This window comes from Canis lupus, chromosome 22, assembly GCF_048164855.1.
Source record: "Canis lupus baileyi chromosome 22, mCanLup2.hap1, whole genome shotgun sequence".
Classification (NCBI taxonomy): Eukaryota; Metazoa; Chordata; class Mammalia; order Carnivora; family Canidae; genus Canis; species Canis lupus.
The window spans coordinates 42,335,102-42,357,365 of NC_132859.1; the positions used below are offsets into that span (position 1 = coordinate 42,335,102).

At 43.4% G+C, this 22,264-nt stretch overlaps 1 long non-coding RNA gene across 1 annotated transcript; it reads left to right on the forward strand.

The window, feature by feature from the left end:
- Positions 1 to 1,196: 1,196 nt before the first annotated feature.
- Positions 1,197 to 17,830, forward strand: LOC140614502 (uncharacterized). The gene is made up of 4 exons (XR_012015358.1): positions 1,197 to 1,340; positions 2,148 to 2,276; positions 11,882 to 11,959; positions 17,421 to 17,830. It is a non-coding gene; the product is annotated as an uncharacterized lncRNA (long non-coding RNA).
- Positions 17,831 to 22,264: the final 4,434 nt, after the last annotated feature.

The following is a 22,264-nucleotide window of genomic DNA, read 5'->3' on the forward strand; positions in this document are numbered from 1 at the left end:
AGAGGGCTCCCTGAGCCTTTGCACAGTGGCAGTCATGTGGCCCACTGCCATTCTCTTTCCTTCAGGAGCACTCACTGAGCTTTGCCAAGAGGTGAGAAATCTCAGGGGCCCAGAATGGTGACCAGCTTTCAGAAGGTCACAGAGCATGAACAACAGTAACGTGTGGGGGTTTCACACCTCTTTTTCCTGGTTCCAGATGAACCAATAGCCCTGTGTGTCTTTCTTCCATGGGAGACAATTTACCCCAAGCCCCACTGGGCCTCATTACCCAGAACCAGGCCCCACCCCCTAAATAGCCTCCTTGTCAGCCTGCCCTGCCTTCAAGCTGCTGAAGTTTAATAAGGCCAAGCATGTGTCTCTGCTAGGGGATTTTCCATCTCTTGAGCCTGCCACCCTGACTCTCCTGGAGTTGAGACCCCTCCCTAGCCCCTGCACCTGGCATGGCGCCAGGGAAATGACTGTGGCTCAGGAGGCTGGGAGTCTGCTCGAGTTCCCTCCTGGGACACCCACCTGACTCCAGCCAAAGGCAAGAACAAAGGCCCAGGTCCACTCTCATTCCACACAAGCCTGAGCCTCAGTGCGCGGCATTAAAAGCCTGAATCTTTGATAGATTGAAACCATTCCTCTGTCATCACAGCCTCTTGGCTCTATTTTTACAATCCTTGCTTCGGATCTCCTCGAGGCAAGGCTCTCCTGGGAGCTTGCTGAGTCAGAGGGTCCCCAAGGGAAGCCAAGGGGATGCTGGCCAGACAAAGCCACCAGTGAGGCCCTTCCTAGTGGGCCCTATGGTCATCCACGCCTCCTCCATGCTTCCTGGAGACATGGGGTGGGGGAGGCGGGCAGCTCTGGCCCTTCCAGGGCCATGGTCAAGAATCCTGACCCTTCAGTGATCCTGGATTCAGCTAACTCCACATATTGGGGCCTGAAGGGCTTCCTGAGGACCCTAAGTAGCTGATGCAAAGCCTGGCCTTGACAGGTGAAGAAACTGAGGCCAGGACAGAGCCCAGGTCTCCACTGGCCACAGTGACCCTTCTTGCCTCACAATGTCCCATGCAGGAGGCTCACAGTTGTTCTGCACTATCTCTTTCCTCTTCTCTCAGCTCCAATTTCCCTTGTTATTTTATTCAATTTTTTATTTTTTATTTTTTGGTAGAGATTGATGTGGAGCCAAACTCTGTTGGCTACGTTTAATTTGTGTTTTATTTATGTGGAAAGCTGCCCTGGCTGTGTATCCCAGAGAAGAATTCTGGGCTTGGTCCTCAGGACCTGCTCCTGTTAGCAGCCACTTTCTGGACTTCTGAAGGAGCAGGGCCTTCGCCCTTTAGCACCAGCATGCAGGGGTGAGTAGACCTCGGGGTGTTGGCTGTTTTTGAGGCTCAAAGGCCCCTAGGACCAAGCCAGGGAGAAGGGACTTGGGATGGTTTCAGAGTCAGGAGTCCCCAGGCTGCTGGACACCCATCCCATCCCATCCCATCCCAGAGGGTGTAATCACTTCTGCTTGGTGTGAGGGGAAGTTTTAACTGAAGAGAACTGTCAGGTCAGTGTGAACAGCTCACAAATCACAACAGGAAGTACATTACACCGTTGGGAACAAATGCTGTGGAAATTTTCTTCACAGAAAAGGGAGGGAGAATGTTACATCCTGCCAGACATTTGTACCAAATGGTTAGATGTGGAAATAATTAGCTAATTTATTTTTCTTTCAAGTTTCAAGTTTTGTATTTGTTTGTTTTCCATTTATTTTAATGTAATTCTCTTTAGTATAATGGCATGGTATGTATATATAAATGTGCCTGCAAGCCTGTAGTCTAGAAGGAGATCCTCCCCTCAGAGGTTTTTCTTTTATTCTGCAACCAGCAGGCAGTGATGTGTCCGACTGAGCCTTGTGATTGTTTGGCCTCCCTCCAGAATCTCGTCATAGCCCTCCCTGCCAAGGGAATATGATCCCTGTGCTTGGCCGAGGGACCTTCTCGGACACTCTTGATGCCATTTTCAGCCAAACATATTGAATTTGCACTATTTTTGACAGTTGCTGTTTCATTTAGCATCTTCCCAAAAGGGGTGAGGGAAAACAGAAGGGTTGTTAACAAATTTATTTATTTTAATTTATTTTATTTCTCTTTTGGTTTGGGTTCTACTGAAAACAGAGCCTAAGACAAGGACCTGCATAAGGATGCCTGCAGTTTTTTGCAATGTGATTTCAGGAACTAACATATGGAAATGGGGGAGTGAGATAAGAGAAAGAAGAAAAGCCAGTAAGTGGTGAGTTCTTAAAGGTAAATAAAAACTAGTTGTTTCCATGGGCACCTGAGCATAATTTGGGGGTGAGGAGGAAGAGGTCCCTAAGGAATAGTGAGAATGCTCCTCAAAAGAGTCCATTTTATACTAATCCCCCTCCTCCTTTGATAGAGGGTTTCTCCGGGGGATGTCAGTCTCTACAACCCTCTGGGCTGTGCTTGTGTGGACTGAGTAAGTAAGCCCTGGTGGCTTTGGAGATGCTCCGAGGCAGAGAACCCAAGAAGTTCAGTGAGTAGGCTTGCTGTTGCACAGAAGTATTAGTCTATCATAGCTATAAGCCGAAGCTGGAGAGTCTGAACATAGCTACTGCAATTCTTCCCATTCAAAAGAAAAAAAAAAACAGATTTTCAGTGGTGTACAAAAATACCTAAAGTTCAAGACATAAAAGATGCGAATAAATTGGGCAATGAAGGGAGGAAAAAACAGAACACGTTTTCCCTCAGGTCTTCCTAACAACCAGTGTGAGGAGGGAAGCTGATCAGTTATATAATTTACAGTGTCCATGAATCAAGCAAATCTCAGGCAAAGTTAATCCTCCTCCATGGCCCTCCGAGTAAAGGCAGGACACACAAAGGTGACGCTGACACCATAATGGTAAATGCAATGGCTAATCTTCTCTCTTTATAGTCTAATGGATGAAGAGTCCACCCTCAAAACAACAAAGAGCGTAATAGTCTGGAACACATTGTTTGGAAAGGATTCTTTCAATTAAGCAGGAGCCCAACTTAAAATTAACCTTAGTAGGTAGTAGTGTTTGCTGGCTTGTGAGCTTCGAAAGTCAGGAGTGGACTGACTTTAGGCAAAGCTAGATCCAGGCACTCAAATTTTCATCAAAACTCAGTCTCTGTCTACCTATTCATTGGTCCTACTTTCCTGAGTATGGCTTCATTTTCCAGATGTTATCTTTCTGTGGATGGCAAGCTGGTCCTTGGCAGCTCTAGGCTTACATGATCCTTGAGAAGCTCACTCTCTCAGCATCCATATATGAAATATCATTAAAGGATTCTGATTGACCCTGCTGGAGGCCCATGAACATTTAATCACCATAAGAGTGCTATGATCAGCCTGTCCTGACCATGTGTCCAGCTCTGCAGCTGTAAGACAGGCAGGTTTATGTGATCTACAGACCCTTCCATATAACTTCTCAGAGTCCAGGTTGACTTCAATATGCTAGGGGAAAGAGTGATATGATATGGTTCTCACCGTGCATGATGATGGGGGATGATTTTTGAAATCATCCAAGTGATATAATAAAAACTTACTGCTTGCTTATGAAAATGGATGAAATCCCCATCTAGTAAGAAGAGGGGTGTAGCAGAGCCATTGGTTCTCCATGCATAACCCCTTGGTGTTACCATCCCCATACATGTTGACAGTCCCTGCAATTATTCTGAAGGCTGTCTCTCACCACAGGATTGTGTTTGACTTGCTCATGGCAGTGTAGGTAGTTAATGTTCCCAGAAACATAAATCAATAAATTGGGAGTTGAAAGATAAATGCCCCATTTTAAGGACACCAAAGCAGTCTATTCTGTCTCCTGGAGGACCTTAGAAGATTGAACCACAGTTGATTATAGCTGTAAGCCATACTTCCTACATTGGCTTCCTTCCCTTCTCTCTCACCTGCTCACCCCATACTGGTGCTTCCTGGGATCACCTCCTATATAAACTATTTGTATTAAAATCTTTGTTTCCAGATCTGTTTCCAGAGGAGCCCATCATAAGTACATGTTATCTTATTTATTCCCCTCACTGCCAGGATCATTAGTTTCTCTCCCCCATTTACTCCCCAGTTCTCCAAGATTAACAAAGTCCACATTCTGATTTAGCAGCTTTGTGTTGTCTGTTTAGAGATGAACTAGGTCACCCAAAGGTAGGAAGAGGTCAAGATTATCCTTCTTAGATTTGGAAACTGCCAACAGGAGCAGATTCCTGAAAAAGACAGAAAGATTGACGGACCACCTTTAGCAAACATACCTCCCGTTACAGCTTGAGGTCTTTTTCTGCTCCCTGTCCAATTATAGCAGCAAGACTTATTGCTTAGTTTAAACTGCTATCGGTTATTTTAGAGACAGCACAGCCAAAGAAAGAGTGGTAGCCAGCCCTCAGCAAAGGTTTGCAACCTGAATTGGTAGCCAACAGACCAAGTCGGCACTATGTTCTGAAGGCACGGGGAATGGCAGGTTTGTAATAATTTCCAATGGAGTCCAGACATGTTATATTACAAGAATGAAGATAACTCCCCTGCCTGAAACATATGGATTTATTTTGAGGCATACCTCTGTCTGGTTTAAGTAGGACCTTCATTTAAATGTAAATGTGAGTTTTCAATATGCTCCTAGAGAAAGGAAAATACTGAAACTGCTGACATCCAGGACCTGGGGGAAGGATGCTCAGGGTAGCTCCTATGAACTCAGGGGGAGAAGGTGCACACTGGCAAGAGGTGGAAAAGGTGAATAAAATGGAAATGGAGGGAGACTTGAGTGGCTCAGTGGTTGAGCATCTGCCTTGACTCAGGTCATGATCCTGGGGTCCTGGGATTGAGTCCTGAATTGGGGTCCCCTCAAGGAGCCCGCTTCTTCTTCTGCCTATGTCTCTGCCTCTCTGTCTGTCTCTCATGAATAAATAATAAAATAAAATAAAATAAAATAAAATAAAATAAAATAAAATAAAATGGAAAAGAAGCAGATAAACTGAGGCTTGGACAGCAAGATGACTTGCTATGGGACAGAGAGGCTGCAGGGGCCAAGGGGAGTTCCCAGTCTGACTAAAATAGCATTGTCCCTTAGAACTTCCTGTGATGACAATGTTCTCAGTGTTGTTTTGCTCACAAGTGGCTATGGTGCACTTAAAATGTGTTACTGATGAAGTTTTAACATCACTTAATTATAATTAATTTAAATTTGAATAGCCATGGATGCTTAGAGGCCATATTGGACAGCAGAGGACTAGAAGCTGAAGTTTAAGGAAGGCTTGAAAACAGATAGCTGTCTACTCTGAGATATCAGTCCTGGTGATTCTTCATGTAGCTGGAGAGGGGCAGATCAGAATTACATGACCTTTTCCAACAACACATACTTGCTGCTATTCTGATAAGCACCACCTCCCACCAAGGGAAGAAGGACCCCGCAAAGTTCTGCAATGAGCTATCATTATCTAAGACACTGTTTATCCCTCAAGGTGTGAGAACAGGAAAAAAAAAAAAAAGGTTTGAGAACTCCTGGCTCACTGGGCCAGAAAAATAGAAGTTTTCCTACCCTTATGTGTCTCTCAGGGACTGGAAAGAAGTAATCTTATTTAGAGTTGATCTTGGTCTGGAGGATTCTTAATGATCAATTTCATTTTTCTGTAAGACAGATGGGAAGCTGTATATATATTCATCCGGTTGACATTATTCCCATGCAGAGGACGTTGAAGGCCTATTGTTTGCCCAGCTCTGTGTTAGGCACATAGCTTGTCATGGAAGGGGGTGGGGAGGAAGTAAGGCAAGCCCTCTGGCCCTGGCTACATATTCAAGAAGGTCCTCAAATTGACACTTATGATTTAATCTTATTTGTAAATTCAGGAATTCTTCTGGGAATGCACCATCATTTTATTTTTATTTCCATGAGTTAACATAATCTGGTAAATATAAACACTGAAATTTTATCAAAATATTTGTGAACCTCAACTCGACATTTCTTCTCATTTTGGTCAGACTTGGGTGATCTTGGGTGGTCTCACTCATACCTGTTGTCAGCTGGCAGGTTGCCTGGAGCTGACTTTGCTCATCTTGGCTGTGCTCTCTTAAATGTCTGGTACCTGTTCTGGGATGACTGGGTTGACTCTGCCCCATGCTGTCATTCATTCTCCAGTTGGCTAGCCTGCACTTATTCCCATGCAGAAGACAAGAAGCCCCAGGGAGCAAGCAGAAGCCACACAAGGTTTACCAAGTTCTAGGCTTGAAACTCCCACATATTACTTCTGCCATATTGTATTAGTCAAAGAAAGTCATGTGGCCAGTTCAGCTTCTGGGAGTGGAGGAATAATTCCACTTCTTGATTGGAGGAGCAACTAAGTCAATCTGGAAAGAGCTATGGATATGAAAAGGGGAATAATATTGGACTTTTTATGCAACGTTTTATCCATAAGTTTCAGTGGAGCTCATTCATATGGGAGTTGAAGGTGATCTAGGGAAGTGGTAATATTTGAAGTTTTAATAGGAAATTTGCTTTCAGAAGAGAGACGATACCCTTGCGCAGAAATGTACATTTTAGCTGGAAAGGAAAGCAAGTACATATGACAAACATTACCATTGACCCTACCATCATCAGGAGAGAATACATGGAAGTTTTTCTTGATAGAGGGGAGGGTTAAAGCTAATCCAGCCTTGCATTTCTTCCTGTCTCCTTTTTGAGCACCGGTACAAATTTAGATTTTTGCAAGACAGCTGGCTATGGTTTAGATTTTCCTAGACAACTTTGGAATAGAAAGAATTGATAATATATTTGGAAACTAAAGTCTCCTAAGGTCCTAAAGACTTAGCTCTTGTTAATTTCCTCTTGTTTTAATGGCTTTTTGGTTGCTCCCATGTGAATCATCATATCTATGTATTTTTGGTTTTTATTAAAGTTTTAGCTCATTGGTCCTCTTTTCTGTGTATTAATAGGATATACATAAATAAACTAACATAATATTAAGAAAGTTGAGTAGGTATGGTAGAGTAAGGCTACAAAGTTGAAAAGAAGAGCTTATGTTTAATTCAATTAGAAATAAGAAGCTGGGGGTGCTCAGTAGAAGTGAGCATCAGTCAGTGTCTTTGACACTTGGCACCCTGTAGCCCTCTGTGACTTCCAGTTGCTTTACCCAGCTGTGGAGTGGCGATCTCTTGCTCAGATGACTCACAGGCACTCTCCCTTTAGTTTCTTAGAGAGAAAGCATGTTTAAAGTGTGGAGTTCTCCTTTGAGTGAGGCACCTAAAAGAAACAGAAGGGAATGGCCTTGGCTGATCTCTGGGTTTTGAATGACATCAACTCTACCCAGATTTCTGGGGAAATAGCAGAACCATTTCCTCAGCAGGTTTTAAGGGAATTTGTTTAGACAGATCCAGGAAATACAATTTGATAACCCAGGGTTTATCTCATCCTCCACTGTCAAATTGGAATCTTTCCTAGAGCGAGAAATGCAGTCAAGAATTGCAGTGTGAGTTAAAATGTATAACTGCACAGGAAGGAATCATTGACTTCATTTTTCATTGGCTGTCAGGGAGCAGGTGCTCTGAGACTGGAGATAGAAGAAAACAGAGGGATCCCTGGGTGGCGCAGCGGTTTGGCGCCTGCCTTTGGCCCAGGGCGCGATCCTGGAGACCCAGGATCGAATCCCACGTCAGGCTCCCGGTGCATGGAGCCTGCTTCTCCCTCTGCCTGTGTCTCTGCCTCTGTCTCTCTCTCTGTGTGACTATCATAAATAAATAAAATTAAAAAAAAAAAAAAAAAAAAAAAAAAAAAAAAAAAGAAGAAAACAGAGAGGAGAGGAACCCCTTCTCAGTCCCTCTCACATTGTGTTTGAGATATGAGCTTACACTGGGTGATGGAGACTCTCTTTCTCAGATATGGTGTACAGAAGTATTTTGTTTTCATATCACTAGACCCTTGCTTTTAGGTGGGACCCATGAATCAGCAATAGTAGCATCACCGAGAAGCTTGTTAGAAATGCAGACCTTGGACTCCACCTTATACCTGCTGAATCAGAACTCACCTTTTAATGAGATGTTCTAGTGATGAGCATACACATTAAAGTTTGAGAAGCCCTGATCTAGAGAATAATTCTAGAACAGGTTTGACATTGACTCGGGTTTGAGCCATGTCACTGCCCATCACTAGCTCCATAACCTTGAACACATTTCTTTCTTCTGGACACTGGAGCAGGCAGTGGGATGCCTTAGCATGCTTAAAATAGCCCTTCTATTCAAGGAGCTTATAATCAGGAAGTAAATGGATGATTAGAAGTCATAACGATGAGTGTCATGATAAGAGGAAAAGTCAAATGTTATGGGAGCACAGACGAAAGGTATGTTATCCAGTCTTAAGGGCAGAGATGGCTTCCCAGAAGTGATATTTAAGCAGAGGCCTGACTGGGAAGCTGTAATTTTTTAGTTAAGGAGTATGATAGTGGGTGGCAAGGGGAGTGATGCACACTTAGCTGTGATTGGAACATTGGAAGCTTCATTGACAGTTGAGGAACAAACGGGAGATGAAGAAGTGGAAAGCACTTAGAGTCAAACCTTTTTAAATGTTTGCTCTGAGGATTAGCTAGAGAGAACATGGGTTATGGGAGGATTTTTTTTCACATGGAAGAAATCTGATGGGGAGAAACAAATAGGTGGAATGGAGAAGAGGTAATTGAAGGAGATCCCAGAAATTGGAAGGGGGGAGACCCAGAGCCCAGGAGTTGGGACTGGTCTCAGGCAGGAGATGAGTTCCTTCCTTTCAATTAGAAGGAAGGAGAAAAAGATGAGAGTGGATGCAGGTATGTTTATAACTTCAGTAGCAGGAAGTCAAAAGAGTCCTTCTCAGATGCATTCCATCTCTTCTATAAGGAAGAACAAGTAAGAATATTTCCCAAGAGGAAAGAGGTTTGAGGAGAGTAGAAAGAGATTGAAATAGACACTGTGAAAAAGAGAAAAGGGCTGTTTCAGGGCAAATAGAGGACTCTCTGGGTCCCTCTGATGATGAAGAACTTGCTATGGCACAAGTTTGTGTAGTGGGGTGGTTTTCTTTAAAAATGATCTGCAGCGTAAGTATAGGTGAAGACACCGAGACTAATATAAATGTTGGGGTTTTTATTCCCCTCAAGTATGTGATGAAAAGACAATGATACAGGAGTTGGGGATTCTGGCAAGAAAATGATAGACAATCGTATGAGAAAAATTAGTCATTCTCTTCCTTCCTGCTTCCCCATATGGTGGGCATATTGATTGCTGTCGGCTGACTTGGGCCCCCTAAGTCATATGCTGAAGCCCTAACTCTCAGTATGACTCAGAATGTGGCTGTATTTGGAGATAGGGCCTTTAAAGAGGTAATTGAGTTAAAATGGGGTCACTAGGGTGGGCCCTAATTTTATATGACAGTTGTCCTTATAAGAATATTAGGGAAAACAAATAAAAAGAAGATTAGGATATAGACAACACAGACTGGGGGACAACCACATTAGGACAAAGCAGGAAGGCAGCCATCTGCAAGCCACGGAAAGCAGCCTCAGAAGAAACCAAACCTACCAACACTTAGATCTCAGACTTCCTTCCAGCCTCCAGAACTGTGAAAAAATTAATTTCTGATGTTTAAGCCAATCAGTCTGTGGTACTTTGTTGTGGTAGACCAAGCAGGCTGTTTTGTAGTGAGTATGTGTTGTTGGATGACTTCGATCATGTGGTCTTACCTCCTCATTAGAGCTATTGGTGGGAGACAGAGGGGGCACTTCACCCAACTGATGCCTAGCTGTAGGCCAATCATCAAGCCATGGCATGCCAGGTGAGGCATCAGAAACTCTACCTCGGGAATTCGAACCAAAAGACATGGACACATGGATGTTGTTTGTGCTGAACACTAGGAATCCCAATAGACCTTGGTCTGGAATGGTCATTTAGGCGCCATGAGCAAATTAATAAGATGGTTAAAGAAGGTGATCTGCAGACAGAGGAGGAAACAAGTAGGTAGAAAGAAGAAGAAGTGAGGAAACAGTACCTAAGATATGGAGAGAGCAGCCCCAACTCTTAAAGACTTCAATCTCCACAGCTCTAACTTAGTTTCCCAACTTCGGATTTAATAGAACCCCTCTATAACTCTATAATAACTGTCCCTGGAGTGAGCATCAAGTCCTCAACTGATGGAAAAGGAAAAGATTATTTACAGCAAGAAAGTGGAGAAATCAAGTTCCTGATGAGGTTGAGGAACAGGAGTGGGGTAACTGAGTGACATGTTCTTTCTATCAAACCTGACAACTCTAACATCTGTTCATGTTAATGGATTCATTGGCCCATTATGAATCCAATGTACTATTCCTTACAAAGGTATCATTTTTTATAGGACAAATATTTTATTCCAAAAGAGGCAAGTCCGAGAAATATTTTAGAATGAAGAATTGTCTGGTCTCAAAATCAGGCCAAATAGACCACCATCCTTTCTTCTTTTATATACATAGCATTCATCTTGTCTACACTTCCTGGTACCAATAAACCAGTTTCTAGGGAGAGTCTTCTGGATCCTTATAGTATCCACAGAGAGATCTCCATCCTGCACAGGTGTTGCTTGTATGGAAAGCCTGCAGCACTACCAGGGACAGCCCTGCAGTACGGCTCACATCAAATGCATAGGGGGAGCATGGTGGTTGGGTCGGGGCATCAGGGTGATGTGCCATCCCCGGACCCTTGAAACTGATGCCTGTATCATATTCTCTCATGCTTAACACCTTGCGCTTTATATTTTATAGTTAGTTGAATACAACCTGGCTATGTAACCAGATTGCAAGCTCCTTGACGACAAGACATCTCTCACTGTCACTCTAGCTCATTTACTGAGGTCATGGGACTTTGCCTGGAGCAGGCGCTCCATAAATATTTGTTGGCATAAAATGGAATGCCCCATTCCCCACCACTGGCCAGAGAAACCAGTTGTCTGACTCCTTACACGACAGTTGTCAGGACATCATTCTCTTCTCTTTAGCGTGTTCCCTAGCCTCTGTTCAATGCATTCCTCTCAGGTTTGGAATAAACAGTGGCACCCACAATTTGTTTATCTGCTCTGAAACATGAAGGTACTTTGTGGTTATGAGGCAGTAACTTTGCCATTGTTTTTATTGGAAATAGTGACAAGAAGGCAGTGATTAACTCTCATTGCTGCCCCCAGGATTTCATGATCGATGGTATGACTGCTTTTCCTGTCACTATCAAATGTTGCTTGGCCTTCCACTCAGCCAACTGGCAGTATGAAGCAAGGAAGGGCATGTCTAAGGTTACCTGGATTTATCAATCTGGTTTTCCAGCAGGAAAATGTTTGGGTTTCATGATCAGTGAGAGATTATTTCCCCCATGGCCCCTGCCATGTTCAGGTGGCTTCTAAATGCCAATATGGGATCCAGAGAAGGCACAGTGAGTCACAAAGGCATGCCATAATAGGATGTTGGCTAATTGGTGATGCTGAACTTCCACTTGGGAAAAAGATTAGCTATAGAAAATAGAATTACCTTTGGACCCCTCAGTTCTGCAAATTTGTATAAAATCTCACGGGACTGGGGTGGTTTGTCTTCATGATAGCTAGGAAGGAAAGGTTTGCTAGCAAAACAAATCGATGAAACAAAATTGCAGGTGGCATGTTCAGACATCTTAGGAAATCATTTTTCAAGCCTTTAGCAAAGACGCTATGTAAATCAACAATCAGTTGGAATATTTACTTATTAAAGCAGTTGGTTTTCAACTTTCTTTTTTTAGACAGGGAAAATTTTTAAGTCTTAGATGGAGCAGGAAAAAAAGGGGAGTTCTGTGAGGTGAAGACGGGCTGTGGGACCCTGCAAGCTCAGATGTCCTCTTCCATCCTATCCCTCTTTCACAGCCAGGGTTGGCCCCTAAAACACCTCTGCAGAGACCTGGGATGCCAGGGAGACCAATTTAAAAGCCAGAAATTCAAAAGGTAAGACCTTTTGCAGTTGTTTGATAAGCAGTTAGAGGTACTGTGCATACTTTTCAGAAACAAGATTGTGTCTGAACAAAGCATTCTCTATCCATGGATTTTCTTTCACCAGAGACCTGTTCTCATTCAAATATCTTTTGCAATTAGCCTGAACAATCATTTGGAGTTCTTCAAATAAAACAGGTACGGAGGAGGGGTGGGAGACAACAATAATCTGCACGTAGGTGATTGCGGGTTCTTGGAAGAGCAACAAAGAGAAGGACAAGGTTGTCTGGGTCTGTGTCCATGACAGGAAAGGAGGAAGGAAGGGAACAGGGCATAGAGTTAAGAGATTCCACAATGGTTATTCCCAGAAACCAACGTGAATACATTTTCAAATCACTCAGCCAACTGGCAGTATGAAGCAATGTCACCAGGAAAGGCAGCTTCCAGCATGCATCTACTATATGTCTCCTGGAGGCTATCCATATTTTATGGTCCCAGGGCCAGTGACTGAAGCCCAGCAAGGAAGTACCTGTGGCCAAGGAGCTATAGTTCCATAGTACCCATGCTCGATTCAGCCCCCTAAGCCAAAGTACCTGGCAGCAAAGACCAGCATCGTTGGTCTGGTTGTTGTGACTCCAACTAACAAATCAGAAAGGTTGTTATGCAGGGCAGCCTGACCAGCATTCCCAAACATCTGTCTATGGCCAAAGTCCCCAGACCCTTTGAAGACTGCTAACTCTTCCATCTTCACACCACCATGTGGCTGCCATAATTTTCCACTGATATATCATGGAAGATTGGTGGATTGAGTGGCCAAGGATGCTTAGTGGTTTGTATTGTTAAACAGATTATCCTCTAATCCTCCCTGTGTTAGTGTATTCACTTGTCAAGAGCAGGGCATATGCTTTATTCATTCTGTTTTTTCAGGAAACATTATAGTGAATATTCAATACATGTTTGAAGGTAAATGGAAGAGAGGATGAGAAGTGAGTAGAGACAACGGTCTTTATGATTCCAGTCTTTAAGCCATGATCAACCTGTGGGCCACCTTCAGTATACAAACTTGCCCAGCTGTCACATGTACCAGCAGCCTCCAACCACTTCAGTTTTGCTGCTTTGAACAACCCCTGCTCCCATCACAAAGTAAGGCAGCAGCAAGCTTTCAAGACTCCCTTGATGGAAAGCTGCATCTCTCCATCACTTTCTTTCTGTTTATTTGGAAACATATTCCAGAAAGTTTTAATGTACAACAAAGTAGAGAGAAGAGTATGCTGAAATCTCATTACTCAATTATCAACATTTATCAGTGTTTTGCTAATTTTGTTTCACCTATATACACTTTTTTTCCTAAGATATTTCAAAGCAATACTCATACACACACACAGATAAGAAGTTTTGTTTTTTTAACATATCCATAGTGTATTATCACCAACTGGATTATATAATAACCTTTCTTCGTTCAAATTTTCCAGAATATCTCAAAAGACTTTTGAGATTTGATATCTCAATTGATTTGATAAAATCAGGATCCAAACTGGGTCCACACATTGTTTTTTATTTTTTTTTCCTGTTTCTTTTAATCTGTAACAGTCTCTCCTCTCTTGTATTTTCTTTTCTTTTCTTTTTTTTTTAAGATTTTACTTATTTATTCATGAGAGACACAGAGAGAGGCAGAGACACAGGCAGAGGGAGAAGCAGATCCCATGCAGGGACCCGGATGTGGGTTTCGATCCTAGGACTCCAGGATCACACCCTGAGCCAAAGGCAGACGCTCAACCGCTGAGCCACCCAGGTGCCCCCTCTCCTGTATTTTCAAAGTCATTTGTACATTCAAGGAATCAAGTCCTTTGTCCTATAGAATTTCCCATTTCCTGGACTCCACAACAGGCTCTACACTCAGCAGGGAATCTACTTGAGACTCCCTCCCTCTGCTCCTCCCTGCTCTCTCTTTCTCTCTCTCAGATTTATTTGTTTATATTGAGCCCCAGATGTGGGGTTCTATCTCACGACCCAGGAAATCATGACCTGAGCCAAAATCAAGAGTTGGACGCTTCACTGAGCCACCCAGGTGACCCAAAAAAGATTTTATTTTTAAGCAATCTCTACACTCAGCATGGGTCTCAAACTCACAACCCTAAGATCCAGAGTCCCATGCTGTATCAACTGAGCCAGCCAGGTACCCCTTCATTTTTCTTAAACTTAGTATCCTTTTCTTGAATCACAATTTGAACCCACTTGTAAGTTCTTACCACTGGCTTTTGTTATCAGCCCTTGTGGTTCATCAGGAACCACAGGGTACACGCAACAAATAAACTCTTTGGAGATCAGCAGGTATGGTGGAGGGGACTATTCTTGAAGTTTCATTTATTGTCCACATTTATCATTATACCCTGATGTTGATTTTTAACCTCTCAAAACAATGATGAAGTTCTGCTTGGAATGGAATAGTGCATGGCATTGAGCGAGATGTTTGTGTTACACACTCATTCTCAGAGCCCTAGGGAGTTGAGCATGTTATTAATAAAAAAGCAACCATAGTCACAGATATAAGTGATTGATAGCAATAAATAATTTGTAAGTTTGCATGCATCAGTTCACAAAAATTCCCACTTACATCTAAATAAGCTTGCATAAATTAATAAATTACGATCCGTGGTAATACTTTATTATTGTCCTGGAGCTCAAAATTATAGTTTTAGGAATTAGATCCAAAAGCGTCCTTCATCCTGCAAAGATTTTCGTTGCTGTCTCCAGAAATTCTGGCAGATACTTGAAGGCTATATGGTATCTCAAAACATAATGCTTCTGCAACCACAAAGAACAAGACAAATGTGAGATTAACCCAGGCTCTGCCTGTATTCTTTCTTTCCTACCTAGGAACCAGGGAGGTAATTTTCATTTGTTAGGGAAAGTTAACCCACCACTCAAATTAATTGGATGCAACTCTGACAATCAGGGGGTTAGAATCCACGTGTAGCCTCAAATAGTCTATTGTGCAGATGTGTCTTAATGGAGACATGATCCATTTACAGAGGAGATGGGATCCTTCTTCTGGGTGAACTTTTGAATCCTATGACGATTTCCTTGGGAATCTGGAGCCACCAAGGAAATCGGTCTGTCAGGCACTGGAAGGAAATATTTGCCAATCATACCCAAGTTAGATGATCTTTGCACAAGAAATTGGTAGTGTTCATTGTACTCATAGAGTCCTACCTAATTTGGGTTCTGAACTTTGCTTTGGTTGAACACATTCTTGGGTGTGCATTGGGAGGCTGAATCCAGAGCAAACTTCTGGAGGAGAGCCATGCTATCACAATCAGCTGATTAATCCCCAAGCGGGTTTTCAGGGCCCTCCTCCAGGTCCTGGGGCAAGTTATCTTTGTGTCTGTTTTTCCACTATCACAGGAGAAACAGCAGCCTACTTTGGAGGGCAAAAATGATGGGAAAAGCAAAGTGAGAGTGTTTACTAACACATCACTCATAATTCCATAAGCCTTGGGGCGCCCATCCACCATAGAGAGAAGTTTTATTTGCCCTTCCATGTTAGGCAAACACTCACCCCAGTGACTTTGCCAGCTCCCTACCTTCCAGACTGCATCAAACTGCACTGGCGGGAAGTTACTAGGGAAGGCAGCTGTGCACGGTGAACAAATGTCTTTGTGAGAGAGGAAGGCCATCGTCCTGGGCAGTGGCTAACGGGCCCTGCTCAGTGGAATTTCTCTCCCTTTTTAACCAGACTGAGCCTTGCTCCTTTCTGGCAGGCAGACAGGCCTACTCTTCCAAGTACGCAGGAAAGTTCTGTTTTGACAAGCACACACATTCTTTTTCAGAAAGCCACAGAGGCAAACGCCTTTGTTGCAGACAGACCAACTCCCTTCCAGTCCAGGAGGTGAAAGCCTTTCATGAGCCACATAATGGGAGCAACAGTGGCGCTGGCCGATTCAGTCCCCCAAAAGTACATAACTTTCATTATGTGGCTTCCACATACGGAATGTACTTCCCCTCTCAAATCCAAACGCTGGCAGGGCTGTTTGTCCGGCACTGGGACTGGCAGGGAGCAGGGGTTGGCAGGAGTCATGAGGCATTTTTCTGTAGGCTTTGGTTTCCTGGCCAGTTGAACCTAGTCCAATTATTGTCCCAAGGTTCTGCCAGATAAAACAAGGAGAGAGCTTTTGTAGATGCCTAGTGACTAAAAGATGGAGGAGGGAAGGCGCAAGCTGAATGGGGGGTGGGGCGTCCCAAGTTCCAGCAAAGGCCATGGCTCAGGAGACTCCTCCCCAAGCAAGAGCTCTGACTCTGCCCTATGGAATGTGCAGTGGCCTCCAGAGACCTTGCCCTTCAGGCAAATGCCTGGCACTCTGGCCTTTCTCACCCTGGCATGAGGCTCCAATCTTAGCACCCTTTGTGACACAAAGTCAAATTCCCTGGAACATAGGGTTAGCATTTTCAGCAAACGAATCCTGTTGGTGATATTTAGTACTCTGAGCAGAGCAGCCCATACCCACAAATGGTCTAGAAAGTTGCTATCTTGAGATAGTATCAAGAATGCTCTAAGATACTATCCACTTCCAAAGTACCTCCCTGAACTGTCCGCCCACCATGCTTGAACTTCCTACAGGTGGAGGCGTTAATTGGGAGTCATTAAAAGATCACCTCCAGAAAGTTCTATTTAAAATGCACATATTAAAAAATAAACTAAAATGCACATATTAAACTAATCATGACCTAATTAAAATGCAAATTAAAAAATATATGTAGGCTTAACTCCCCTGGCATTCTAGTGGCTAGTCCCCATCCCTCCTTCCTAAGGCTGCATCTTTTTGAGAGGGAAGGCTAAAGACCAGTGTCTACTCTGGGATCTCCTCTTCTCATATTGTCCTGGTTCAACGTTCATCTCACTTCCTTCAACAACCCATGAAGAGCTTCCTTCCACATTGGTCTAAACAAACTCACATTGGATTGACCATTTTCTAGTGTCTGAGCTGAGGTACTAAATGCAGAAGTAGCTCAATGTCCAGTATTCAAAATATAGAGACTTTCCATCTTGGTTACAATTCAGCAATTCTATTTCTGCTGCTCTGTTATTTTTGTACCTCAGTGCAATTGCATAGATCTGTGAAATGTTGAAAACCCAGGAGGAGCTCATGTCCCCTAAAATATAAGGACTCTGTGATATTGCTTCTTGCAAAATGTCTTTGAAGGCCTATCAAGTGCCTGTGCTCAGCCGTGTAGAGGTGGGACCTCCTTGGTGATGGGTAGGACATGAGACATTATCCAGGCTGCTGGTTGTCAAAAGGATTCTGATGACTCAAGACACACTTTCCCCTGTGGTCACTTTAGGTCTCCTGCTATCGAATGCCCCTCTGGCTCTGGCATTTGTCCTCTGACCACAAAGTATAGCTTTGCCAATGCTTGGTGTTTAATTATTTTAATTTAATTAAGTCTCGGTCACTCATATTGTCTTGCTTTCTCCCAGTTCTATCAAACCCAACCTGAAGAGAACTGGAGACCCAAGGCTTAGGATCAATGTGGAGAGGAAAATCCAGGCTTCAAAGCTATTCTCACTGCTAGATAAATGTGTAAAAGAAGATGAAGAAGAAGGAGAAGAAGAAGAAGAAAGAAGAAGAAGAAGAAGAAGAAGAAGAAGAAGAAGAAGAAGAAGAAGAAGAACAGGAGGGGGAGCAGGAGGGGGAGCAGGAGAAGAAGAAGAAGAAACTAACAAAAACACTATATATTGGAGGGATCCCTGGGTGGTGCAGTGGTTTGGCGCCTGCCTTTGGCCCAGGGCACGATCCTGGAGACCCAGGATCAAATCCCACGTCGGGCTCCCAGTGCATGGAGCCTGCTTCTCCCTTTGCCTGTGTCTCTGCCTCTCTCTCTCTCTCTCTCTGTGACTATCATAAATAAATAAAATTTTAAAAAAACACTATATATTGGAAAGCTTTAGGTTTCCTACTGGTTTCTGCCTTTTTTTTTTTTTTTAATGAAGAATGGGTAGTGAAGTGAGGATGAGGGGCAGCAGAGAGGAATGGGACAAGCAGGAAAGCTATACCAGGTTAGGCCAGAGCCACTGGAACTCATGGTCTTGTAGGAGCAGAGCTGAATGTCTCCCACATTGGCTAGAGTATAGCCAAACCTTCTGAGCCCTGTTGGACCACATTGGCAGCTCCAGCCAGTTCGCCCCTGAGATCAGGCCAAAGATGCCCTCGGGGAGTGACCAAGTGCAAAATGAAGCTCCTTGATGTGGTTATAAGTCCCAGAGGCAGGAGCAGAGATCAAAATGACAGATATAGACAAGGAAGTGGAAATAAGACAAGTAGAATCCTGGCAATGGACATTCCGGGCAGATAAACTTCTCTTTATCATTTGTTAGCTAGAATGTGGATGGTAAGATGTTGAGACATCTTAGGGGTTAGGGTTAGAGGAAGGGAAAAAACAACCATATTCTCTTAGAGCTGTGCACAGATGAGGGTTTCAGGTAATGCTTTATGAATGAATTAACATTTGAAGACTAATATTTTTAGCCCTTTGTGGCTTTGGGGATATGTGTGCCACTGTGTTCTGCAGCTCTAACATGACTACTTGGCCCAGACCCATCCCTGAGCCAGATAAAGATAGTGACTGTGAATGTGATAGGAAGTTACCCACTGGCATACATGCTACATCTTTGGTGCCCATGGGGGTAGGAGGGAGAGAAGGGCTATTCCTCTAGCTGGGCTCTGTCTTTCTCCTCCTCTGCCTTGTTTCCAGACCTCACTCATTTATTCAGTAAATGACTATGAAATAATTACTCTATGCCTTGCACCATGCTAGGAATGGGCTATACGGTAGGGAATGAGACAGAATTGGTCTCTATCCTCACAGACCTTAGAGTCTGGTGGAGATTTCAGACAATAATTACAGAGCCACACATAATCTATATACATAATACATACATATTTACGTGTATTTGTAGAAAACCACAATGGCACTGCTCTGTTTTTATTACCATCATTTGGTTACATTCATCTGAGGCTGTATATGTTTGAATCCGTGGATTCAAATTCAAAGATGTGAGAGACCCTCACTATCAGGAACTGATCACAAGGTGACAAGGTGATATGACCCTGGATTGGTTCCACTCTGGTCTTGCTTTCATCTCCCTGCACAGCACTTCAGGAAAGTATGACCAAATCTCACACTTTCCCAGCTCCCCAAAGTTAACGCATTCACTGGCTCAATTCGTCCTTCTTATGGCTCGTAATTCCTTACTTATATATCAATTATCCGTGGTCATGATAATGCTGTATAACAGACAGTTTCAAAATCCAGAATAATAAGCATCTATTTAGTTTATGGGTCAATATGCTGGCAATTTAGGCAAAATTGGCTAACCTGCTCTGGTCTCAGAACTCACTCACATATCTGATAATTGTCTGACTACTGGCCCTCTTGGCTAGGTTGACTGATGATTCAGCTCTGCTCCCATGTTCATGTCCCATCCCCCCACAGGCTAGCTGGGGCACGTTGTCATGGTGGTGACAGAAGGCAAGAACAGAAATGCAAATGGAAACATGTAAGTGATCTTTCAAGCATCTGCTTATGTCTCATCTACTAACATCCCATTGGATAAAGCAAGTCACACAGCTATGCAGAGAGAGTAGGAAGTCATCAGAGGTCAGGCTAAAAGAAGGGGTGAGGAACTGAGGTCATTGATGTGATCACTCTACCACACCTACCATCTTCTTCTTTTGCCTTTTGGGTCAATAAAGAGAGCTCATCTGATTAAGAAGTTTGCTTGACTTTAATATTGGAGCATCACTGACAATTTTGGTCTTTATATTTTTAAATCTTTAAATAGTAAAATTTACTATTTTGGTTATATAATTCTATGATTCTTAACACTTGAAAGATTTGTATAATGACAAATAAGATACAGAACAGTTCTGTCACCTCCCAGAATTTCCACAGGTCACTGGTGTTTTGAGAGCTCATGTCTGGATGCAACTTCCCAAACAGAACCGGTAGATTTGTATGAAGAAATTTAAAGCTTTAGCAATACCTCTTGGGTATTTTGTAGACAAAACCTGAAGTGTCACTGGGTAAAATAAACTAGTCAAAAGAGTCAGCCATCAGATGGAATGCCTTGTGAAGATTTTGGTAATAAAAATTTTAAAAAGCTTCAAGCCAGAGGGATCGGAACTTGAAGAGACCCCTACCTCACGATTATACAAAAAAAAAATCCCCAAGGGGCTTGGGGGGTTGAGTGCATTTTCAAATGGGGAGAGAATGGGGAGAGAGAAAGAAAGAGAGAGAAAGTAAGAACCCACACCTCTTGCTTAGTGTTATTTCTCTTGCTCAAAGCTTCTCTTGTTTGCCCCTCACCTCTGCCACAATGTCCATCTCTGTCCATTGACTTAATTTTCCTACCATCTCTGGCCCAGTGAGAATGGACTGGTCCATCAGTGCTCCATTGTCTTAATTCTTCTTGTAGAAGCTGAAGGCATTGTTTTTCCCCAAGAAAGCCTATTTGGTGCTAACTCATTTGAGGTGCTTCCCTTAAGTTTGCAGAGGGAGCAAGGCTTCAGTTCCTGGAAAATTTAATGCACAGTTTGATCTTTGCTAGTCTACTGGACCCCTGAGTTCCCTTTCCTTATCTCATAGATCTCCCAGCTGCCAGGGAACTTGATCCGGATTTGTCTTATCAGTTCTACGGTAACAAGCAGGTGATGAATGAAGGGCTGGGAAGGCAGCTGTCTCTTCTTCGAGGCCACTGGCATTTTGAAAGTGACTGTGTGCATGTGGCAGTTGCTAGAAATGGAGGTAAAACTTACTCCCATGCTTCTTAGTCCAAGGTCTGTCTTTTGTCTCTTCTCCTTCCAAACAATTTAGAGGTGACTCTTTCTTTTTAAGGGTTCTTGGCATTCATGGGGCTTTGCAGTGGCCTGGTCATTGTGGTTCTCTTTCCAGAGGACAGAATTTCCCTAGCATGACCTTGATTGATCTTAAAACAATAGCTCATATTTATAAATCATGTTCAGAGCCTCGAACTGAGTATGAAATGGTGTAGCAGGTGGATTATTCAACCTTCCAGAAAAGAAGCCCTGCTGGTACCATGGCGGTGCTGCCCCAGGTAACCTGGCTAGGTCCTGAGCTTCAGATGTGAGATTAAAGAATCAAGGAGAAGCTGTTGAGTCATGCCATCTGACCCACTTAAACCCGTTATGCTCTTTTCAAAAATCTGATATGTCCTTTGAGAGGAACCGCCTGTGAGTTCTTCTGCCTGGCTGCAGGAAGAAAGCCCTTTATTTCTCCTGGAATAAAAATGTAAGCAGGGAAGATAGAATCTAGACTAGTGGACATCCAGCCCCAGCTGGACAAAGCCCTATGATGATGAACCCACTGGGCTGACTCTATAGGACACTGTTGCCACCATGTCCTAAATAGAAATGTACCCAGCCCACCTACCTGACACTTCAGCATTTCTGTGCCTTGGGGATATGATGTCACAAAACAAGTCAACCATCATTTAGGGGAGTCATTTCAAGGTTTCCTATCTCTGCTCTCCAGCTCACTTTCCCTCTGCTCCTGTCAACCAGGATTTCAGCACCCAAATTAGTGCAAGGCCCCAACCCAAGGAAGCATCAACTGAATTGTCAGCCCAATGAATGACCCACCCTGGGGACATGCTGTTATAGCCCTGCCTCAGCTGTCACCTTCCTGTGGCCTTCCACTTTTCCTCAGCATGAAGAGCTGCCAAAAACAGCAGTCAAATTCTCCCTGAGGAAGAAGAAGCTGTGTTCAAGGTCAGGTAAACACAGGGCCTGAGAAAGCTTTCCCCTCCCCCACTCCATTTATACTATGTCTTATCCTCACTCCAAGCTAAGGACCTCTAAATCCAGCCACGATACTAATCCTGGAATGGCAGGAAAATGTTCAACCCAGAAACCACATCCTCTGCAGTGCCACAGCCAGCACCAGTGAAGGACATGAAGTTAAATCGAAATAGAATTTGAATGACAAAGTGACATGATGTCCATCTCCCTAATGATGGGACAAGTTGGTCTTCCGTCACTGGCAAGCAAAACTGCCAGGCCCAGATCTGGTTTTAAAAGCTATTTTGCATGGTTTTAAGTCACCAACTCTGCTCAATATCTAAAACAAAGAGAATGAATTATGGAACAGGACGAAGGGAGCTTGTTAATTTTCCCACTGATGCACTGTGAAATGAAAGCTTTATTCTAAGAATGGTATATCCTCAGGGCTCTCTCTGGAGAGACGCTGACAAATCCAAATGTCCTTACGGTTTCCTTTACCCCCTGCTTTATGGCTTTTCTATAC